Source organism: Varanus komodoensis, unplaced genomic scaffold (genome assembly GCF_004798865.1).
Source record: "Varanus komodoensis strain SLA01 unplaced genomic scaffold, ASM479886v1 scaffold43, whole genome shotgun sequence".
NCBI lineage: Eukaryota > Metazoa > Chordata > Lepidosauria > Squamata > Varanidae > Varanus > Varanus komodoensis.
This window is the reverse complement of record NW_025335985.1, coordinates 3,908,709-3,932,788: the sequence shown is the minus strand read 5'-3', so window position 1 is coordinate 3,932,788 and position 24,080 is coordinate 3,908,709. Positions and strand designations below refer to the sequence as shown.

The following is a 24,080-nucleotide window of genomic DNA, read 5'->3' as shown; positions in this document are numbered from 1 at the left end:
TTGCTGTCTCTTGGTGCTGTACTTCTGATCATCAATCTTTTCTTAAAATCACATGAATGATTAGTAAATAAGCCTGGCCAGTCAGATTATAAAAGGCCTTGAAAGGTTTGCAGTAGAAAATAAGGCACAAGAGAGAACTGAACTTAGTGTCACATTGTTCTTTAATCTCAAGATCTCCAACACACTCACGCTCATCATCAAGGACATTTTCAATGGAATGTTGTATAGCATTAGCCAGGAATACAGAAGAATATCATTCAAGTTCTGGTATATGATGGGAGAAGTCTTTCTAATATTTCCTACCAGCTATATCTCTGAGCCAAAACAATAGTTATTTTTACTACACAGCAGCATTTTATAAATGTTTGATAACTGCACTACTCTCCTTTTCTGAAATAAAATTCTAGGTAAACATCATTTCTACCACTGAAAAACCCTCTAGAATATGGTGGACTCCAACTCCAGTCACCCGTGACTATTGGCCCTGCTGGTGAGGAGATGGGAGTCCAACAATTACACAGATTTTCTAGTTCAGACTGCATAAGGCAAAGAGTAAAGCAACCCTTATGTGAGTCCTATTTTATATTTCTGTGGGGCCATGCATGCTTTATTGGCTTACACAGAGACTCATGGGTCAGCCTCAGGTTAGCACTGTTGTGTTTCAACAAAGAGCATAAGTTGTCATTGGGGGTAGCCCTGGGCTGTGGGCTCCAGGACTCTGATCCCAAGATCCAGCTCTAGTTGCATCACTGATGTTTGATCGGACTCCTGTGTTATTGGTTTGTTCTTTGGTTTCTTAACAAAAGGCTGTTGTTTTAGTCCAGGGGTGGGCAACTTGCAGCCCTCCAAATATTTTAACTTCTACTCCCATCATCTCTCACCAGGGGCAATATTGAGTGAGAAGGGCTGTAGGCCAGACGATCTGGAAGATTGCAAAATGCCCACCCCAGTCTAATTTAAATCCAACAATATTTTCTGGATCCAGAAACGCCTTAGTCACATGAGCTGACACATGGTGATCTTTCTTGCAAGGCTATCCCTCCTCTGAATCCACTGCAGTTAATCTGGCTTTTTGCAATTAAGAGAAAAATGTTCTCAAGGAGAAGGCCTGGCTCAGAAACCTCAGGAGCCAACATGGCTGCCAGGAACTTTTCTCTGCTAGACTTAATAAAGTGGAAGTCAGGGGATGAACCAAACTGGAAAAGTGTTAATATTCTGAAGGTGAAATAAAAGTAAGGTGGCCACTTCCACATTACCAAAAGAAGACATGTATCACAAAAAAGTGTATTGGTTTAAATGCAGATGTGACAATAATTGTGAAAATTTCAGTAGTAATACACACAGGTCACTGCAGTAGGGAAGACTGATTGGGTGGCCTGGGTCCCTGCCTGCCTAGCTAACTGTGGAACAACAAGTGTTCAAGGCTTCTTTGTGCTCTCCCTCCTTCCTTCTATATATTTAGACCAGGCTTGGACTGAACAGCTCTTCAAATAGAGGGCTGTCCTCTCTAAGGAAAGGCACATAGCTATTTTAAATCCATTTTAATGTTGTTTTGCTTTTATGATATTTGTATTACATTTTATTGTTTTGTTTTATGCACTGTTGTAGACTGCCTGGAGAGCTTTGGCTATGGAGTGGTACAGAAACTAAACTAACAATGAATAATAAATAAATAACCCTAAATTAATATAATGCAGGCAGTCGGAGTCCTTTGTACAAAACAGATTGTTAATGTGTGGGTAGCAATAGAAATTATATTTGCTGTCATCCAGTGCCAGCAAGGGAAGATAAAAACTCCTCTGAAATGCAATTTCCTGAATGAAAATTCTTGGCCAAAAGAATAATGCATCTGCCTGTTTGCTAACTGGATCACAAACCAGGGCATTTCTTTCAAGACAAATATAAAGTACATGGGTAAGAACACAACAGTTGTCTTGTTGGACCAGTTGGAGGTTCATCTTGTGAAGTGTTCTGTGTTTTCGTTAGGCGCGGTTAGGTGGATGTGCCTTGGGGTCATAAACAGGACTAACAAAACAATTGGAGGGTTGCTAATCATGAGTTATTTTACCTGCTCATTTGGGGATTTTTTTTGCCTCAGGTTTGGTATCAGGTATTTATTTGAATGAATTATATATTCTCTCTGTGTTAGGGAGGTCGGGTCTGGTGTCCTGTTCTTTATCCTAAAAAGTTGGAAGAGGGCAGTCTTATATTTGAAGGTGTCCTTTTAAGGGACGTCCCAAGACATTTGCTGCTTGAGGTGAAACACAAAAATGGTCACTCCCTGTACAGAAACCACCTGGCCAAACAGCTGAATTGGACTTCAGCACCGGGGACAGGACTACCTCCTTCAATACATGAGGCAGTCATTTTGTTAATCCTATGCAGTTTATTTTGGTGTTATGAAAGGGAAACAAATAATTAAGGTATTTAATGGTTCGCTATTGCATTTCTGCTCTGAGGGAGGGGTGTTTTGGGACTTTCTGCTGCAGGTGCCAAAATAACTTAGCCAGCCTTGGTTGTTATACACCTTGCTGCACCTTTTGCTGCTCTGCCTCGGGTAAGCAAAACATCCTGTGCTGACTGCATTGGGGCAGTTAGTGCCTCTTCAAAAATGCCCTCAGTTCTCTCCAACAAAACCCAGAAGTGGACGCATAACCAGGCTGCAGTGCAAACTGCACTGGCCATTCTTTGGACATATCCCAGTGAAAAAAACCTTACTGGTGGATTGCATGACATGAACCATTTGCTTGAACCTGGCTGTTTTGACATTCTGTCTGTAACTCATTATCTTCATTCAGCATAGAACTACTGGGACAAAATGTGGGGTAGTCACTTTACATTCCCCAGAGTGAAAACTCTGCACCAGGAAAGAGGACAAAAGACCTGCACAGAATATGTACATGATTGCTTATGGGGGGGTATAAACTCAGGTATAGTTATAAGAGTTATACAGAGTTCCTCACCCCAGTCGACTTCTTCTTTTGGGGTGCTATCAAAGATAAAGTATTTTCAAGAAAACCACGCATTGTAGATGACATGACTCAGTTCATAAGAGAAATATGCCAAGAAATTGATGACACAGAAACCTCTGTGCCAAAGTGTGCTCGAGTGCAGAAACTAGACTACGGGAATGTGTAAATGCTGAAGACTGGCAACTTGAGCACTTAAGAGATTGTACTTAATTGCAATTTGTATGTCAAGCTATTTTTTCATAATAAAAACTATATACCTACTTTTACACCCCTCTGTATTTGTAGCTGCAAATTTAGAATTACTTTAAGTTAAATAGAAATAGAAAACCATAGCCTTGACTATACGCACTTTTGTTGGCAGGGTGATGTCTCTGCTTTTAAGTATGCTGTCTATATTTTAGTATGCTGTCTCTATATCCAGGAGCAAGCGTCTTTTAATTTCTTGGCTGCAGTCCCCGTCTGCGGTGAACTTGGAGCGCAGGAGAATAAAATCTGTCACTACCTCCATCTCTTCCCCATCTATTTGCCAGGAAGTGATAGGACTGGATGCCATGATCTTAGTTTTCTTAATGTTGAGTTTCAACCCAACTTTTGCGCTCTCCTCCTTCACCTGCCTCAAGAGGCTCTTTAGTTCCTCTTCACTTTCTGCCATGAGAGTGGTATCATCTGTATATCTGAGATTGTTGATATTTCTCCCAGCAAACCCTAGAGAAGATCAACCCTGACTGCTCTTTAGAAGGCCAGATCCTGAAGATGAAACTCAAATACTTTGGCCACCTAATGAGAAGGAAGGACTCCCTGGAGAAGAGTCCCTGGAACAATAGATGACAAAAGAAGAAGGGAACGGCAGAGGATGAGGTGGTTAGATGGAGTCACTGAAGCAGTTGGTGTGAGCTTGGGTGGACTCTGGGGGATGGTGGAGGACAGGAAGGCCTGGAGGAATGTTGTCCATGGGGTCACGATGGGTCGGACACGACTTCGCAACTGACCACAACAACAACATAGCTGGGAAGATAGACCAGGTATATTATGTGTTTGCTCAGTCTGCGGTCCAGGTGGACAACTTCAAGGTTGCTGCTGCACTCTTTCTTATGGTTTGTTATACTCAAACTGGACTTGGACAAGACAGCCTTCAAATAAATGACTCCTTTAAAAAGAGGATTTTCCTCTCTAAAATAAGACACATGATGTTTAGTATAAAACTCAAGAACCCAAGTTCAAACAAACAGCCTGAATCCTGTACCTATTCTCATAGTGTTGAGGAAAGTGCAAAAATATGTTTTTTGACGGATGGCATATTAGAAAGAAAGTTGCCAGTTACACTTAGTGATATCACTTCTTTACCTGAAGTTCAAACACCAGCTTAAACTGCAAAGTCAGTGTTACCTAGGAGGAGGAAAACTGTAAATCCTATGGCAGTCTTATCCAACCAGGTGTTCCTCATGTGTTTTATACCACAAGTCCTACTAGCTTCAGCCTGCATGACCAATGCAGAAGCTGATGGGAGCTGTAGTCCATAATGTCACGAATGGACACTAAGCAGGGCAAGGCTGGCTGACTGAAATGCCTTGAGATGTCACAGGGAGATGTGCTGTTCTGTGTGCATATTTAGGGCACTTTTCTCTGTCTGAAGGTCAAATCCTGGGTGACTGACTCACTGTTTGTCAGCCTAACCTACCTAACACTGTTGTAAGAATAAAATGGAGGTAAGGAGGATTGTGTAAATCAGCTAGAGTTCTTTGCAGGAAAAGGACAGTGTATGAATGCAGAAATAAAAATATCATTCTTAATAATAATGATACTACTATAATATTACATAACCCCTAAATTCTCAGCCTTTGGGGTACTTCCCCCATGGTGGTACAAGACAGGCACTGAGAACCATTGGTACCTCTCCTTCCTGCCTCCAGATGTGTCCAAGCAGAAGGTCAAGAGAACTGAGGGAAAAGAGGAAAGTCTGCAAAAACTCAGCAATCATTTACTGAAAGAATTAGCACCCAGTTTTGCCTCTTTCAAGTCAGAACTAAGCAGAGCCAGAATGGTGAAGGTTACTCCCCCCCCCCTTGTCCTTTCTTAGGCCTTCCCGCCTGGCTACTAGCCCGAAGGCAATAGTTCCTCTTACTTTCCAGTACTCAAGACTTCAGTGCTAATTCTCTCCAGCCTATGCCTCCACTTCTTTCTGTGTGATCTCGGTGGATGAGCAGGCGGGAAAGGAAGTGGACGAAACAAACCTGCAGACAAACAAAAAGTTGTGCATAGCAGAGGAAACCTGTATGTATGCAGCAATGTGTGGGAATCTTTATAATATGTCCCCCATTCAACAACAACAACAAAAACTAATGGTTTGAGGAAAGGAAGGGAGGACACCCATCGCAACCCCATGGACAACATTCCTCCAGGCCTTCCTGTCTTCCACCATCCCCCGGAGTCCACTCAAGCTCACACTGACCGCTTCAGTGACTCCATCCAGCCACCTCATCCTCTGCCGTCCCCTTCTTCTTTTGCCTTCTATTGTTCCCAGCATTAGACTCTTCTCCAGGGAGTCCTTCCTTCTCATTAGGTGGCCAAAGTATTTGAGTTTCATCTTCAGTATCTGGCCTTCTAAAGAGCAGTCAGGGTTGGTCTCCTCTAGGACTGACTGGTTTGATCTCCTTGCAGTCCAAGGGACTTGCAGGAGCCTCCTCCAGCACAATTCAAAGGTGTCAGTTCTTTGGTGCTCAGCCTTCCTTATGGTCCAGCTTTCATAGACAAGTGAAAGCCCGAGTGGAAAAGTGTGATGAGCACTGATTTAATTCAGTGCAGGAAGGTGCATGATCTGTTTGATTTTACATATTAGATGGCAGGGCTTTTCCTTTCTTCCCAGGTGTGGCATAAATAAAACATGTGTCTGGGTCACATGGGGCACCCATCCTGCAGGTTTTCTCCCTCTGTCTCCATCCTGAAACTCCTGCACATTGAACGATGACCAAAGAAAATAATCCAAGATAGGCCTAAACAGGTTTGATTCTTAGTAATGGAGGAATGTCCAGCAGGGGGAGGGGAGGGGTTTGACCCCTTCTCCAGTGATGTGTGACTTGGAGTCAGTCACTTTCTACCAGAAAAGCATGATATAGATTGAGCTGGGCAGGGAATTTGCAGTGGTGGAGTAAAAATATGTCTGCTTTTGCAGCTTGCTGTAGGTTTATGTGCATAAGCACATCCAATGGGGTGGTGGGGTGCGTGTGCTCTTCCTTGAGCAATATATACAAGGCCTGTACCATTTGTTTGGTCTGACCCGCGCCCTTCTCCGGACGTGCAGGGCTACAATTCGCGTTACCCCAGCCCCTGTGAGTGCCTCGCCTGGGACCATCTGCCGCCACGCTGGATGCCCGGCCCTGGTGTGCGCGTCCTCCGAGGCCATTCCTGAGGCTGTCGCTCTGTGTCATGCCGCCCGGGGGAGGCCACCCACGGCCGATCCCGTCGTCACTGACGCTCAGGGATCCCCGCGCAGGCCGCTCGCTGCAGTCGCCGATTTAAGAGGCGTGCTCCTCCTCCACGTGCTAGCTCTGAGTGACTGAAATACATAAACAGAACGGCAGGCGCGAGCAGCAGAAGGAAGCTGCGCCTGACCGATAATAACCTCGGCGGCAGGATCTATATAAGGAGCTCCGGGTTCAAGGAATCTCCGGCTTTTCTTGAGACTCAGCGGGGGGAGCACGCAGGAGCGGCCGCAGCTCCGGGACCCGCATCGAGCGGCCGGGGCACAATCGGGCGTCCTCTTGGAATTCCTCTCTCTCCCTTCCGAAGTGGCCAGACAGGCGGATCCCGAGCGCGCTGGCCAGCAGGTAAAAAGTGCAAAAGCGGGAATATTTTTCCCGCGGGGGGGAGGGGGAGGCAAGGCTAGTGGGGAGGGGGAGAGGGAAAAGGGGACTCTGGTGAAAACGATGGCTCGGGACTTCGCCTGGGGCTTTGTTTGTAACCCCCTTTATCCTGCAGGAACGGATGGATTTGCCATTCACTTGGCGTCGAAGGCGACGGAGGATCAATACCTCCCAATTTTCTTCTTCCTGCCGCCTTCTGGCGAAGGGGACGGGGAAGTAACACTAGGAAAGCTGATCTCTGAGCATGGGCAGAGTGCATTTTCGCCCTCACCAAGGATCTAGCCTTGTCTCTTCGTGCATTTGCGAGGAGGGCAAAGGGAGAGTGCTTCAATCCTCTTTGTTGTTGTTGCGGGTTAATGAACTGTTGAACTGAGAGACGAAAGCAGAAAAGAGTCGCTCAAAGCGAAATCTTGCCCCTGCGCTCGTTTGGAAAGGACAAAGAAGAAAGGGCGAGATGCTTGGTTAGGAATATTAAATATTGTGGGAGCTAGACAAAGCAACGCCTTGGGTGCTCGAGGTAGCTTTTGTCCGAGTGCCGTTTAATCATCCAATTTTCGTTATTTATTATTTAATTTATTTTCTCCTTCCAGTGGCAAATATACTTAGGATTCATTTCAGGAGCTGGAGTGTATGAGATGTGCGTGAGTGCGTCTGTGTAACAGGGACCTAAGGAAGTCTTGGGACACTTTCTTAAAGGACAGTAATTCTTGAGGCATGAAGTTTTTGAAGGCTACAGAGGTTACTTCAGATGACGGAGCCTTTTCTTCACCTCCCTTCTCTCACACGCTCGCTCACTCGCTCTCTTTCTCTGTTGCTTCTTTATCAGAGGGCGCCTCCATTGGGGCTGCTGAGGAACGGCGAAAACCTTTTCGGGTAGACAGACACACAGAGAAAGAGCAACTCCAAGTAGCCAGAAATGACCGAGAGTAACCTCCAGTATGTATGACAGCTTGATTAAAGCCGTCAGCCTGGGGAAAAAAATGTGCAGATCCATTTTGTTTGGGACAATGTATCTCAATTCTGTAGACAACGAGGAGCCCAGTAAGAAAGTAATCAGGTCTCAGAAAAAGTGGTTTGCCAAGCAATTTAAGAGGAAGGTAATCATAATTGTATGATTAGTAATAATTCTTAGCATCTGCCATTGTGCTCAAAGCTTTGTTGTGAAACCTGTTTTCTCTCTTATTCTAGTGAGTCAGGACTGTTCAAGAGCTGGGAGGGAGAATTTGCAGAATTAAAGGAAACTAAAGGGAGCAGAAGTGGGCAACGTTTTTTTTTTTTTAAGTTCTGTACCTTGTGACACTTTCAAGCCATTGTTCTTCGGAAGTTGTATATCTTGGAACAAAAGGTGATCAGTGGGGTAAATCAGTGTTCCATATTCTGTGGAAAAGGCTGTATTAGTTCATTAGCTTGACAGAAATCCAGAGTTCAGATCCCCACTCAGGCATGAAACTTTTCAGGTAACCTTGTGTTACTCACTGTCTCTCAACCTAACCCACCTCACAGGGCTGTTGTGAGGATAATACGGGATGGGGTGAACCATCTAACCCTGAGCTCCTGGGAGACAGAAGTGTGGTAGGAATTCATAATAAAAAGAACTGTGTTTTGAATAACAGGAGTTCGGTTGCAGTTCATTTTCTCAGAAATGTTCCTAAAAACTACTTGCATGAAGCCCATGGGTAGATCTTACATTTTTGTCTTTAGTTATCCATGCACACCATACAAAGCTAATTTCGATTTGCCAGCATGGATATCCACAAATGAATGCTTGTATGACTGGTACACATCACAACGTACAATTCACATCCTGCATGGGTGTTCTTATTCAGTACACCACCCTACCTCTAGGGTACTCAGGGTGGCATATGAGTACCACCCTTTTTGTGAGCTTTTTGGCTCAGGTGTTGAACTGCAAAGTTTCCTTCGAGCAAATCCATGCTGGGAGCCAGAAATAAAAAATCCAAGTTGTGGGAACAAATCTTGCGTAATACATGATATGGTCCTAAGTGAAACAATTCTCTCTTATCTCTGGCATTCACATAAGATGAAAGTATACCCAGGGAGTCTTAAAGAAAGCTCCAGGTGGAGCCTGTCTGTTCATGTAATGTGCTTTTGAACATAATGCAAATATCTGAAGCAGTCTGTCCTTAAGTCCTGTCCTTTGAGAGAATTCCAGTTCTTGGTTTATACCTGTGGAAACACTGTTGCTCTGTATGCTCTGTGAAATCATGTGTAGTAAACTTTGGCATATACTAAGCGGTTTTCAATGGTTCCCCATATTAAACGGAATAATCACTGTATATCAAAGACTGAGAAGGAACACAAAGCTCAAACTCATCTTGAATTGGAAGGTTTATTCTTGCAAAATAAAGGAAGTCACAGAAAGCCAAACAAGTTTTGAGTAAGATCTTCCTCTGAATTCTAATGCAATTTTGCTGTAAGATGAACTCTCTTGAGTACATTTTTCTAGAAAGAACTCTGTAGAGAGAGTCTTGTTGGTACTTCTCGCTCTGCCTTTATCATATGTAAAAGTGGGGGGCAGGGAAAATGTTTTGACCTAGCCTTCCCCAGTGTTCAGGCTATCACATGATTTTGCTGCTTGTGTGAATCAGTTCTGCCCTTGTCATTTCTCTGCATCTTGAAATATTCCTTACCCTGGCGATTGTCCCACTGCTCTTCTTCTACAGCAAGATATTTCATCCCCCGTCCGTCCCGTGCCCACTGCTGTTTCATTGTGTACAGTGCCCCAAGATGTCCACAGGACAGTGTTCGAGGAACTTCTTGTAGTTCAACTAAGGGAAATGAAAATGAGGTCCAGACATTCAGGGTGGTGCCCCATGCAGTCAGCTTCGGATGTGAAGCACAGATAGCATGTGTCCTGCCTGTGTGCGGCAGATAAGTCAGTGTGAAAAGGGTTCCTAAAAGTTAAAAAAAAAATGACCAGAATGAGATTTTATGGAGCATGTGCTTCTTGTCCCCCCTCTCTAGTTTTCCTGTCCCTTTCAAGCAGTAGTCAACAAAAGCAGCTGGCAAGGAAAACTCATGATGGGAATACATTAAGCCGCACATTTTGCCATAGCAGATGACAGGGAAAGGCAGAGAATGAAGAGGTGGTCCTGGGTTGCTGCTTCTAACACCAGCTATAATGCCCAATTCAACTTGAGTGAGGGTAGAGCAAGCGTGCTTTCCTTTTTGCTCTTCCATGGGTCTTCTCACCACCACTTACTTTTCTCCTCCATTGTATCAAGCGGAACTCATAGCAGGCATGTAATAACATGTTCAAAATATCTTGTAGGAAAGGAACATATTACATTAAAATTGACCAGTTATGTATCAATAGCTGCTAAGCGAGTGTGTGCAAAATACTGGAAACTGCCCCTAATCCTGATTATAAAAAATGAGAGTAAATATGTGAGATCTGGCAGCAATATTAGAATTGGCATCTTTCATGAGGACAGAGGGACATAATCAGAATGGAATAACTTTATGAATATGTGGGTGCCATTTATTGACTTTTGAAGACTGGGTTTATTAATGCCTAACTTGCATAAGGAATGAATTAAGAAATGATAATGAACATTTTTAAAAGTGTGAGTTAATTAAGTTAAGTAAATTAATTGCTAGTGATTATGTGGCTCATTAGTAAAATTGGTGGGTTAGCCCAATTTACAGTTTATAGATTGGTCTATAGATTGGTCAATTTGCCATTTACAATTTGTCTACAATTTATAGACCAATTTGATCTGTAAAATTGGTGTTTTAGACCAGTGGTTAACCAGCACTGGTCTGCGGGAGAATTTCTGCTGGTCCATAGGAGGGCCACACCCTGCTTGCCGCGGACCAGAGCAGGGCTGGCGGGGCTCCACCATTTCTTTCTCAGCTGTCATCGCATTTGCAGGGGGTGAGCCGGTGCCACCAGGGAGGCCGAGGAGGGGAGAGACCGCGTGGTGGGAGCCACACTGCACCGATTTCAGTATTTTGTTCTTTTGTTGGCATTTTTTGTTGCCCGGTTTCTGGTTGTTTTGGAGAAGTTTAATTTTTTTTTTTTTTTTGGAATTGTGTTTGGAATACACAGAATACAGTATTATGTGTATGGTGCTCTTTGTTTCTGCTTTGGCAGTCCCCAAGGTGGTTTTCCTATTTTTGCAGGTCCTCAGCTATGGAAAGGTTGCAAACCACTATTTTAGGCCATGAGTTTCACATGGGTGTGTGATCTGTAATGTTATAAGGATTTGCTTTAATCCAGCTGGGGGAAAGTAAGTTGACCTCTGGAGGAAAGTGATAGCAGGCATAGCTGTTGCTACCTCCCCAGGTGTCCTGAATAATTTGAAAGTGGTGGTATCATGATCCAGGGAAGATCTGGTGCTACCATTTTTGTCAAAAGAATACTACTTCAGGAGGCCAAGTATGACAGAATTCCATAGCAATGCACACAGACTTGAGTCCAAAGGGTCAAGTCTCAAAACTCTTAATATATTTCTGTGAGAATCAGTTTGATTGTTCATATATTGTTTGATAGTCTCTGGGCTGATTTAAGAAGGTTATCAAAGTTGGTGAAACATATTCACTTGTTGAAAAGTACCAAAGTGGTAGGTTTAATAGCCCATGAAGAGTTTTGGAACATCTTTGATGAATGACTGCAATCATGTCTGATATTATACATCACAATTATATGGCATTTGTAGTGAACAGTGAAGGGTCCAAGTTTGCTGATGGCACCAAATTACTGAAGTTGGCTAATAGAAAAAAGGATTATGAGGAGCTCCAAAAGGATTTTTCCAAACTGGTAGAACGGGCATCAAAATGGCAAATGCAGTTCAATGCAACCAAGTGTGAAGTAATGCATGTTGAGTCAAAAACCCCAACTTCAAATATAAACTATTTCAGATGAATCTGAGCTAGTAGGGACTCGCCAAGAAAAGGGTTGTGGTGGAACAGCCCAGTGAAAATGTTGCCTCTTTGTGCAGTTACAGTAAAAAAGGAAAGCTCCATGTTAGGCATAACTGGGAAAGGAATTGAAGAGAAAACTGTAATAGCCCCTCATACAAATCTGTGGTGTGACCACATGTACACTACTGTGTATAGTTCTGATTACTGTACTTAAAAAAAGGTGGTAGAGTAGGAAAAAGTGCAATTAAAATGATCAAAGTGCTGAAACAGGCTATGAGGAGTTGCAGTCTCTGGGATTGCTTAGCTGGGAATAAAGGCAAGTAAGGGGAGACAAGGTGCATGATGTGGAGAAACTGGGAGACATTTTTCTTACTACTAGAACCTGGGTCACCTCCCAACCATATTGATGGGAGATTCAGGACAGAGAAAAGGAAGTACTACTTCACACAACGAGAAAGGAATTCATTTCCATAAGTTGTAGTGATGGCCATCAGTGTAGATAGGTTTAAAAGGGGATTGGATAAATTCATGGAGGAGAAGCCTATCAAGGGCTACTAGTCCTCATGGCTACCCCCAGGATCAGAGGCAGTATGCACATGTACACCAGTTGCTATATGTATGATGTTGCATTCATATCCTGCTTGTGTGTTTCCCGTGGGCAGCTCGTTTGCTGGACTAGATGGGCCCTTGGTCTGACCCAACATGGCTGTTTTTATGCTTTTACTCTGAAATGAATCCCACATATGCCCACAAATGGATTTCAGGCTTAACAAATGTACTGTTGCATAAGCTTCCACGGACTGGAATCCGCTTCATCAGAAGCAAAGAGTCTCTTCTGGCACTGGAAGAAATTTGTTGGGCTTTAATAGGGAATTTAAAGGATTGGGCTTGAATGGTTTAAAAGCATTTAAAAGATTTTCATATCTGACTCCTTGACACATCCCAGTGAAGTCTTTCCATGGTTGGAATAATAGGCACCACTGTACAATAGCATACACAAATAATCTGTAGAAGTTGGTTTTCCCCATTTTGGGAGAAGCGGCATAATAGCTAAATGATTTATTTTTTCAAGGAATCAAATGATTCCAAGGAATCAAGGCAGTATAAATGGATTTTACCATCCAACCCTGTGCCATTTTGTTCTCATAAAAACCCATTGAGGTAGGTTAGGCTGAGAGATAAGAACTGTGCCAAGGCTCTTATTTATTAATTAGATTTGTATCTCACCTCGTTAGCTACAGTGGCTCTCTGAGTGGGTTACAGGATATAATAGCATACATAATAAAATAAACAATATTAATTTAAGAAATATTACAACACGAACATTACAGGAGTCAAGCATCAAAAACGCCACAGTAGAACTTCACAATAACCCCGATTCTTACCAACAAAGACACAGTAAAAGGCACACTAGCACTACGATGACGTAAATATCATAAAATACTATAACATTTTCAAATTATCTTAATAGTTAAAATATCAGGTAAATAAAAAGGTCATCCAAGAAGCTTCATTGCTGATTAGAAATCTTGGACCTTGGTCTCCTCAGATCTAGAACACCACATTGTTTTTCAGTAAGTAATAATGATAAGAAATGGTCAACCAAATCACTGTCTTGGACAGAGATTGTTAAAAGTCCGTTTTTTCCTATGCAATAGTTTCTACTTTTGAAGCCTTTGCATAGATGGCAATCAGATAATTACAACATGTGTAATACATTTACCAATAAGTAAAAGTTATAAGCAGGTAGTTCATTTGTAGAATTGCACAATAAGTGTTGGAACTTTTTCCAAACTATTAATTTTAGTTAAGTAATGATAGGCATTGACATGGAAAAGCAGTGTACTATTTCCATTAAATATCAAAATGCCTTCAGGGAGCATACGCACCTTTCTGGGCTTCGGTAAGGCCTTCTGTTGTTTTGCCCTGAGCATGGTGCTGGAGCACTCTGTGTCTGATGTGACAGATATAAGTGCAGTCTCTGATCTCCTGGAGCCCACTGTGTTGATGGGAGCTTGAGCACATACAGCTGCAAATCTTACACCTCCTCTTATGGCTGGGTCTTCTAAGGCCAGGCATTTGGTTGATGCCCTTCTATTACACAGAAGATAGATGCCATCGAACTATTAGAAGGATCCATTGACACATTTTGGTAGTGCATTTCAATATATCAGCAGAATCCATCCATTAGGGATTTAGTCAATTCCCCGTCAGTTAAAATCTTTAAGTAAGGGTGGATTTTTCTGATTTATTTACTTATTTAAAGCTTTTATATTCCATTCTTGAGCAAAAAGCTGTCAGTCTTGATTTACATAGAGTTAGATTAATTTGGTACGTAATGGAAGACCATACAGGTGCTACTGCAAGTGATAATTTGAGAAAGTGTGTTCATGTGCATAAATACAAGTTTTAATATTGTTTTTGTAAATGGATGGCATGATCTTGTTTGAAATGCACATGGTAAGATATGCTCACAGTCTGTTGGGCCTCAGCATGTTGGTCTGCATTGGCACTGAAAGGTTTACATTTTGCTGCCAGGTTCTTCTACATGTACATGTTCAAAATGTTCCTAGGAATTCAGTCATTATGGGTTAGGTCAAGGATCTCCTTTCTGTAAAACTCTGCCTGATTTATATGCATTTATATAATTTTTATACTGCTCACTAGCTGAAGCTGTCTGGGTGATTTACAAGAACACACATACACACAATACAGTATAAAATACAAACAGCATTCAAAACTTTATTAAGAATTACAAATTTAAATTACACAAAAAGTTACAATAGTTTATACAAATTAAATCATAAGACCTGTTTAAGCTACCAACAAAGCCCCAATATAATAGTAAACTAATTAAATGTTCTGTGGTAGAAGACAGTCTTAACCTGACATCAAAAAGATGTTAAAGTTGACTCCAGGTAGGCCTCAGTGAGGAATTTGTTCATAAATTGGGGATTTGGGGGATCTCTCTTCCTTCACCACAGCACAGTTCACCCCATTTGGCCTGGTTTCTTAGCTCTCTGTAGCATTTTCAGGGGGCTGAAGGGACAGCCTTGGAAAATGGGGAGGGAAAGTCCACTTTTACAACCACAGATAATCCACCTAAATCTGGATCTAGCCTCCTATATATGCAAGTTCCCTTTTCTTGTCATACCTTTGCATGGCCACAAAATGGGAACTATAGAATAAGGGTATGCAATTGAACTTGATTCTCAGTGGTCTCCATTGATTTCCAAGGTACAAAGTAAATGACCATCTGTCACCAAAGGTGTTGTGAATTGCTGTGGAGTTCTGCCGGGTTCTCCAGACTGCATTCTGGCAATCTGAACAGAAAACTTGACTGGAGTATGGCTGTTCCAGATTCTTAGACAGAAAAATCCAGGGAATCCAAGTTGTGCAATGAAATCTGATACAGTCTTTTGCTCTGGGGTTCATTTCTTTTTCTCAGGAGGCCATACCATAGTTAATATTTAAGAGGCTTTGAATGCTTTTTGTATTCTATTTAGTTATCTTTGGAATATTACTCATGCAAAGGATGGAGTTGGGATCACATACTGAGTGATTTTAAACGTTAAGACCTGGATATGTTAAATGTGCAAGAAGTTTGTTCTATCGATATTTTTGTTCCTTTTTCTGCTTTTGTCAAATGTATGATTCATAAAGGAAAAAGTTTGCTCCCTTTGCATTTTTTGACAGTGGCCATTAGAGAAAGACATGAGATCCTGCGTCAAGGATCAGATGGAAAGACAAGACAGGAGGTGTGATAAAAACTGTTGATACTGTTTCCCCACTGCAGACAAAGCAGCTAAATTCTGTGAACAAATGAGAGACACAAAGAGGGCTATTCTGAGACAGACCACATACTGATTAGTCCTATCAACTTCAATGACATCACACAGACTTTAATTGTTTGGTGGCGCCTTCCAAGAAATCCTTGGCTTGGGTTTTGGATAAATGCTTCATTTGAAAAAACAGAGAGAGACAATATCAGATTCTTGCTGCTGCTTGATAATGTGAATGACTACATTGAATTGGACATTTCCTCCCTGGAGCTACTTGGAAATATAACTCTTAAGTTAATCTAATAAAGAAGGACTTTTTCATTCAGGATCAGTTAGTATATTAGGTGAGAAGAGAGCTCTAGATTTGGTGGGTTTGAGTTAGTATACAAGGCAATTCTTTTGGAAAATGGAACTAAAGTGGATTTCCTTTCCTCAGGCTTCAGAGTTCTCTTCAAATAAACTCTGGTTTCCACTTCTAATAGTGCTATAAAAAGAATTATATTCTAATGGCTGGTTGGGTGGTTGCATGAAATCAAGGGTGGCTTCCTTTTTTAAAAAAATGGGTTGAATCCATAGACTAATAAGCTAAAGCCTTAGCTCAAGAAACAGAGGAGAAACTTTGAATCATAGACTAATCTAGAAGTGAATGGTTCCTCTTCTTTATTAAACTACAAGTTATCTAGAACTTTTTAGTATCTCAAAAAAAAAAAAGAATCAGTATTAAGAGTTTAGGAATAGGCCAATTTATTTCAAATAATTATTTAAAAGTTAGCAAGTGAATAAAACATTATTTAATAACCCAACAGCATTAGCTTTTTATGTAAGGCAGAAGAAACATATTCGATCCTGGTTTGCATTCTTTTTTTATGTGGGCACTTTTGAATGTTGTTAATGTAGGACAGACTAGAGACATTCTAAAATTCCATATGCATTCCAATCAACAGTGGAATTTCAGAAAATATATCAAACACCTTTTTACATGGGAAATAGGGTTTCCTCATTCTGTAGTACTTTAGGCAAAACAACATGTATGTTTTAGGTCCCAGTTATTCTTTACTAGCAGTTTATTAAGGCTCGTTTGTACTTCCACTATCTTTCTCCATCCATTCGCACATGGTTACTGGTGCAATGTGCCTGCAAGTGATAGGCTGGTGCTCCATGTCACAGCAGTAATTTATGCAAGTTGCAGTTGCTCTTATCATCTATTGCATGGCTGCTTTCTATGCCAGATTAGAAGTTAGTACTGGTATTGACAAGAGGAACAGACCAGAGCAATCCATGTGCACGTCACTCATATAACTGCCATGTAACATTGGGGATCTTGGGCACACACAAACCATTTTTCAGCAGCAGCCACACTGCAGAGTAATGTATGATGTGGCCTACGGTTTGTGCCTCCATGGAGAAATAGGGTAGCCATTACGAATTGCTAAAAGAGAGAGAGATGCTTCTCTCTCTCTCTCTCTCTCTCTCTCTCTCTCTCTCTCTCACACACACACACACACACACACACACACGGAGCAAAACTATCAAAATTGCATAACATTTGCATGTGCGTTTTCATTGCATAAAATTTCTGCCTTTTCTTTCTTTTCAAGGGACCCAGGGTGGCTTATGTAGTCTCCCTAGGTGGTGTAGACTAAGTGAATCACTGGTTCAAAGTCACCCAGTGAGCTTCCAGGTCCCTAGTCAGTGTATCTCTCCACAGTGTGGAAGCCTGGCCTGTTTAATCTGTTGTCTGGAAACTAATTTTCAATAAGCCTCAGACATTTCTTATGGTAATGTTTAAATTAGCCCTTCAAATAGAAGACAACTTAAAACAGAGGATTGTCCATTGTAAAAGAGGAATTCTGGCCATCATATGGAGAAAGCATAGATGCCTGGACTGAAACTGAACTACATGGGTATGCATACTGCCATGTCTCCAAGGAGAAGGACAGGAAGGATACAGTACGTGATGGCGCATGGAGATTCACTATGCCACCTTGCAGGATTCCTGCCATGTAACATCAGATGTGATGAGTAATGTCTACCTTCATTATTCTATGGTACCTTTCTGTGCAGTGCTTTAATTTTCCTCAACAGAATGCAAAAGAACCACTTATCCTAGAATAGAATAATGGAATGAGTTCACCAAGGGAGGTCTAACCTAAATTTCCAGTTTCGGGAGCCAATTTTACATCTGTACACATATGCATACACACTCAGCTGTGTCCCATATTAGAGCACATTGCTTTCCAGGATCCCTAAACATTTTGGCTCAGTGCACACATTTTTGAGAGAGCATTGTGGTTACTGTCAGAAAAAGGTTGCAATTGAGGCATGGAGATTCAGGTACAATGATGTTGACTAAGAAACTGTGTATGAGGCAGGGGTGGAGTCTTGAGTCCCAAATGCCAGATCATATATTTGCTCTTGCAGGGCACAACAAAATACCCCCCCCCCCATTTTTTACAGACGACAAGGTTCATTCCATAGAACTGAAAGGAAGCTCTTGAAAACAGAGCCACGGCCTGTCTGTGTGGCCCAGCCCTTGCATTTGTTAGTGCCACCCTGGCTTGCTGCTGTAGACTCGGTGTGACAATACACTTTAATGCAACTGAGGAAGACGTTGTGGTAACAACAGGTGTGTAGCTTTATGCTAGAGAAGATGTTTAACAAGTGAGAGTTGCTTCGGACCTCCAACTGTATTATTCTCTAAGAACATTTTGGAACTGATTGTTTTTCTCCTTTAACATTTGCTTTCCACAAATTCTGTGAACCTCGGGAAGTAGCCTGCCCCATTCTTAGATACTAATTTTTAGAGTAGCACTACCTCTGAGATTGTGACGCTAGAGGGCACGATAATCAGCAGCAGCACATGAAGGTATCCCCTAAGGACAACTTCTGTTCAAGGATGCAGAAAAGCTAACATTACATTACTTAAATCTCTGTATTGCTGAATAGCCAAAATGCCCCAAATAGTTTGCAACATGCTTGAATGCTACAGGGACAAAAGACTCTGCACTACTATTAAAGGTAGACTAGAATGCACCAAATAGTTCTTTTGGATTGCTAACAGTGCAAGAAGAACCGCAATGGTGGAGAAGCTGTTTTGGAAGGACCACGTCATAGGCATCTGAAGGATTTTCTGGAACATACTTTGAAAGCCATTGTCATAGAGAAAATTACTGGTGATGTGTAAAACTGTGTAGACATCATTAACGAATGCTTCATTTGGTAACTTGGTCAGACCCAAATCTTGATTTTTCTCCTGACGTTTGGCTATTTTGAAGGTGTAGAGTAGGAGTGTTCGATATCTAACAGGAGATAATCCATCTCAGATGAATTAGGCGGCAGTCCAGTGTAGCTGCATGTAATTCTCTGAGCTCTGAGGATTATAGGCATTCTATAGAAGGCAGAAGGTGTGTGGGGACAAAAGCTGCTTCTGTGCTCCTCCCAACCTTTAAAACCCTTAGATGACCGGTTTTGGCCATCAAAGTGTGGAGGAGGAGGAAGGGAAGCTGAGGCACCATCAGGATACATCATATCATGGCAACACCGGCCTCTTTCTCTCTCTTCCCCTGGAGTGCCCACACAACCTTTTCTGCAAGGGAGTGTCTGTGAGGAACCTTGGAGAGACAGCTGGAACAGTCCTTCCCACGCTGACTGGGGGTGGTGTGGGAAGGTCTGTCCCAGCTGTAGAGTCCAGCTTCAACCTCGGAATGAGTTTCTGTGGCTGTGGCACCAGATTATTCTCTGTCTATCTAGACACTGTCTTGCAGCCGTCCGATTGTCTATGCAAGAATTTGGGTCAATGACATTGTTAACAGTGGCTTTCTCAGCCTGTGTCATACCTTATGATACTCTATTCGTCATGGATTGGTGACATTTACAGTTTCTGCCTTTGTTTATAATATATTACCAGTAGTCTTCAATGCCTCCTTCAGAGGCAAGCTTTTCTAAACATTGCTGTCATCTTTTCGCAGAATGCTTAGAAATTTTTGAGAATGAAATATTTTCCACTTCCTGAATATAAACTCTCTTCTCACAGATTAACACTTGCTCCAGTTTTCACAGGTAGCATTTGGAACATCAATGTTTTGTGGAGATGTATCATAAAATTATATCATCACATTTTAGGATTTGTGGTGGATAAACTCTAATACCAATAAAAACATCACTTGCCTTGTAGTATGCTCTTGAATTTATAGTCAGCAACTAGGTTGAGTGGGCTTGTGACTTGGTGTATCTACATTATTTTAAGAGTCCATTGGCAGAAGCGTGATGATGAAGCATTTGGTTACTAGAAAGAAGAACAAAATTTATGCTTTTTATTGTTCCTTGTTTCAGAGAAGGTCACTGATTCTCTTTCTTAGACACAGAGCTATAAAATGTATTTGAAATTTAAACCTGACCTTCCCTTTCAAGGCCTCAGACCTGTACAGATGCCATAGTTCTGTAGGGGCACAGAAAAAGTGCATTGCATGGCTGGAGCTACAGATTTCCCCTCCTGGCTGAGAATAAGACCTGAGAAAGGCACTAATACTACTGTGTGATAATGTATCCCAAGAGAGCTGTGATTTAGGGAAAGAGCAGTAGGGCAATGCTGCGAGCTGTTTTGGGACCAGGGCTGATTTTCAAGGTTAGGCATGGTTGGACATCCACCAGGTATATATGTCCCAGCAGAGGCCTGTTGATGAAGCTCCAAGGATTTGCTGCTTTTCATCATTGCAATGTCTTTGTTCATTTTTTGCCTTTCACTCTGGTTCAGATACCTGTGGTAGCAAGGAGGAGGAGCAGAAGATGCCCTGGCATGCCGGCCTAGTTGCTCTTGTGGCCTGTCAAGAGATCAAGTGGAAGGAGCTGATGACACCGGTGGTGGTTTGCTGAGGGCCCTGCTGAAGGTCTCCTGCTCTTTCCAGAACCTGACATTAGCACAGACTGGGGCTTGCAGGGAGGAGGGTCTGATGTCCCCCACCCCAACCCTTTCCATTTTTAATCCAGAGATTTGCCTCTTCCAGGCAGTTGCTTGCACTCAGGCATTAACCTTGGTCATGCTGGCATGACCTGTGTTGGGGCATGGAACAGAAAGTGATCTAAAAACTCAGTTGGAATGTGGGACAGCCTTCAGGACGGCTTATCAGTGAACCGATATCCACTCTAGCGCATGAATGTCCCCATCTCCAAAAAAGATGCATTTTCTTTTCTATGCTCGTTCTGTTTCTTGTTTTGTATCAAGAACAACCTTATCTGGCTACCGTGGAGCCAGACAAGGTCCTGGGATCGTGCAAGTCAGAGTTTCCCCCAAAGCGTTTTGTGCATTTTGTTACCACCTTTTGGTGCATTTAGCTAATGAATGAAGTTGCAACTATGCACAACATTTGATCATGGAGGTAAATGCACTGTGATAACTCATCTGCAAAAATGACTTCCTGGTCTGTGGTGATCCCATTTTTTGAGGCAGGGGAGCTCCTCGTGGAATATTAATCACTGCCTGTAGAAAATAATTGGGAAATTGAGAATTTTAGGGTAGCTGTGACTGGGAGATGCATACTCCTAACAATGGAGAGCTAGAGTGACAGGAGTTCATGTTCTTTCTAAATTTGGGATCAGGGTTCAGAATCAGCTTCACCTTCGGCAACTCCAGTGTCCTCCTCTACCCCCACTTGCAACAACTGTAGAAAGATTCATGCTTGAAATTGATTGAGGAGAGAAGAGGACACAAAGCCTCCTTACAGCACCTCAGCTTCCCTCCCTTGCTTTCTGAAGACCTAACCCTAGACAGCCAAAATTGGCCTGGAAGCAGCAATTTGGCTGAGGGCAATGTACATGTATTTAAGTATGTTTCATTGTGTGCCTTCCCCACACCTCAGGACATGTATAGTTATGCACAGGCAGCCCTCAAATCCCTCCTCCAGCCATATTGGATATGTCTCTGAGTGAAAAACGTTATGCACCCTTATGCTAGATAAGTACATAAAGTCCCTGGCCACTGCTCAGGGCCAGTGTTCCATTTGGCATGTTCTGCCTTAAGCACAGCTGCAGGTCCTCCATAGCCCCTGCTCCAAACTTTGTGGAACCAATGGTGGTGCAGTTGCCAAGTCCCCAGGAAAGGGGTGAGTTGGAGGCAGCAGCCGAGCAGTGTGGTGGTGAGCTGCTTCTCATTCCCACTTCCCTGTGTGGCTCGACTGTCACAAGGCTGGAGATTGTATAGCCCTCTAGAAGTTGCAGGACTGCATCTCCCATCATCCCTCCTCACTGGCTTTGCTGGCTTTGGGTGATGGGAGCTGCCCTTGGGCAACATCTGGAGGGCCACTCATTCCTCACTCCTGCACCATCCCATCTTAGATGAACTCAAGAGCAGGTTCAGTGCCCCATGACTGTCTGCCAGAGCAACAAATGCAGTGTTACTCTTGGCTCCGCCCCAGCATGCCAGCGTGTGCCCAGCACTGCCCTGCCCAGATTTCGGATTTCTAGTGGCAGAAAGTTTGAAATCCGAAGGTACCAAGCCTGCTGTCTACATAAGAACAAAGCAATTTTAGCACAGACGGAGTATTGTTCCTGCAATTAAGAGAGCATGGTAAATGTAATGACTACGGCACGGTTGATCCTATGCTGTTGTTTCTGCTATGATACCCAGAAAATGGCACTGATTTGGAATCCAGTAACATGCAATGTGCTGAGTGGAAACTCAAGTTGAAAACATTCAAAAAGTCAACACTGCAATTCATATTATTTAAATCTGTGTTGATATCTTAAGGCTGTGGTGAACAACAGCAAAGTTAATTTTCAGTTGGGCTGGAAAATGTGGGGAAACTTTTTTAAAATTGTTAAATCCAGGTAAGTATAACACTAGTTTCTGGGATTCCCTCAAACAGAACTGGCCATATCAGCTTCATTCGGCTGATAATGGCTCAGCCACAGGTTTCGGGGTCAAAGATCACATCTACCACTGACATTTGTGACATGCAGCACTTGGTGGGGGATTGCAGTGCTTCCTAGTGCCTAGACAGGAAGAAGCTGGGTCTGTTGGCTGCATTACTTGTTGAAGATCTATATTTGGGTATGCCTTTCCACCGTTTAATGCTTTGTTGGTATGACAATGACTGAAATTAAAACTGGAGAATTTAACTGAAGTTGGTCCTTGCAATATACCATCTTGTTGATTTCGGTGGGGGAGTGAATTGCACCTTGTTTGCAGTATAGATATGACAGAGTATCCGAACTGTTTCTTCAGGTGTGTGAGTGTGTCTTTGTGTATCAAAGAGGGGGTGTTCTCTAAAAATCCTTTGAGAAATATTTCAGTGTGTCAAATATTTAAACTGGAGCAGTGTTGATCTTTGGTATAATAGCTTCTCTGCTTTCCTCTTTGAAAACCACATTTCATAAAAAAAGCTGGCATTTTTCCTTCTTTTTATGTATCTGTTTTGTTTCAATTGTAATTTACATATTAATGTTCCCTACTGAGTGTTTCTGATCCAGCACAGCTTGCATGGAGTGGCCAGAGCTATGCATGCAGTAACCTTTTAATAAAAGTCATAAACCTGCTTATCAGTTCCTTGGCAAGCGGGACTTCATAAGGGCTTTGAAAGAGCTCTGCACGCACAATCCAGCACTTTTATTGGGTAGGGGAAGCCCACATTAAGCCCCTGTGTGTGTATGCAGCTGCCAGTTCAACTCTGGATCTGTATGGAAGCCTTCTCTGTGCATGTGTGGCTGGATCATAATGAGCAACTTCAGCATTATAAGAGGCAGGGTGTAAGTATATAAATTAATACACTGAATACTCAAGCAGAGGAGTGCACAGCCTGTTTGAAAGATGCCACTCTAGAGATGTACTTGGGTAGCTGAAGTATTCAACCTTTCTAAGAGTTGTTGCCGAATGCTGTGTGATAACACTCTGACTTCTGGGGAAATGCAAATGTCCATTAAGGCAGGAATGATCACTATGATCAAAGGCACTTTCAATATGAACCAGTATTTCCTTCCTAAGTTAATTGGCATAATTGAATATGAACAAAGCAGTACAACTTTCCCGGAAGAACAGGAATGCCATTTTGTAGAATTCCTGTAAATATCCACCCCCTTCTTCTCCACTTTAGCACTTTTTGGGGATTCTTCAGTAAACTATTGTGATGGCCTTTAAAAGGACATTGCTCAGAACACTTTAAAGAAAGGTAATGAGTTCTTTTCTTGATTCAGGTGTTTAGTTAGTTCAGAAACAAGGACATGATCTGAAGCTACTTAAAGCCACCTTGTTGAAGCTAAGCAGCTTTGGGTCTCCTTAGTGCCTGGGTAGGAGTCCTTGTTCAGGATAGAAGAAAAATAGTATGTACTGTACTGAATAAAAGACATACCTTTATGACATACATGCATGTATCTGGAAAGGAGAGAGTTTGTCTAGGTATAATGCTGAACAGTGACAATGAAAGAAATTGTAACCGGGAACAGGAAGGGAACCCTATACAAAAAGTGCAAGCTATACATGTTAAGTCTTATTGTTTTCAGTGGATTAGATTCAGGTATGCTTTTACAGGATTGTACCTTAGAGTGACTTATTTATTTATTTATTTATTAAAACATTTTTATGCCGCCCC

At 42.3% G+C, this 24,080-nt stretch overlaps 1 protein-coding gene across 1 annotated transcript in view; it reads left to right on the top strand.

Annotated features, from left to right (window-relative positions):
• The first annotated feature begins 6,607 nt into the window (after nucleotides 1-6,607).
• Nucleotides 6,608-24,080, top strand: part of ABCA1 (ATP binding cassette subfamily A member 1) — a 119,218-nt gene continuing 101,745 nt past the window's right edge. Inside the window, exon 1 of the mRNA XM_044443848.1 lies at nucleotides 6,608-6,796. The gene's annotated coding sequence lies outside the window, so the exon portion shown is untranslated. The remainder of the gene's footprint in view (nucleotides 6,797-24,080) is intronic.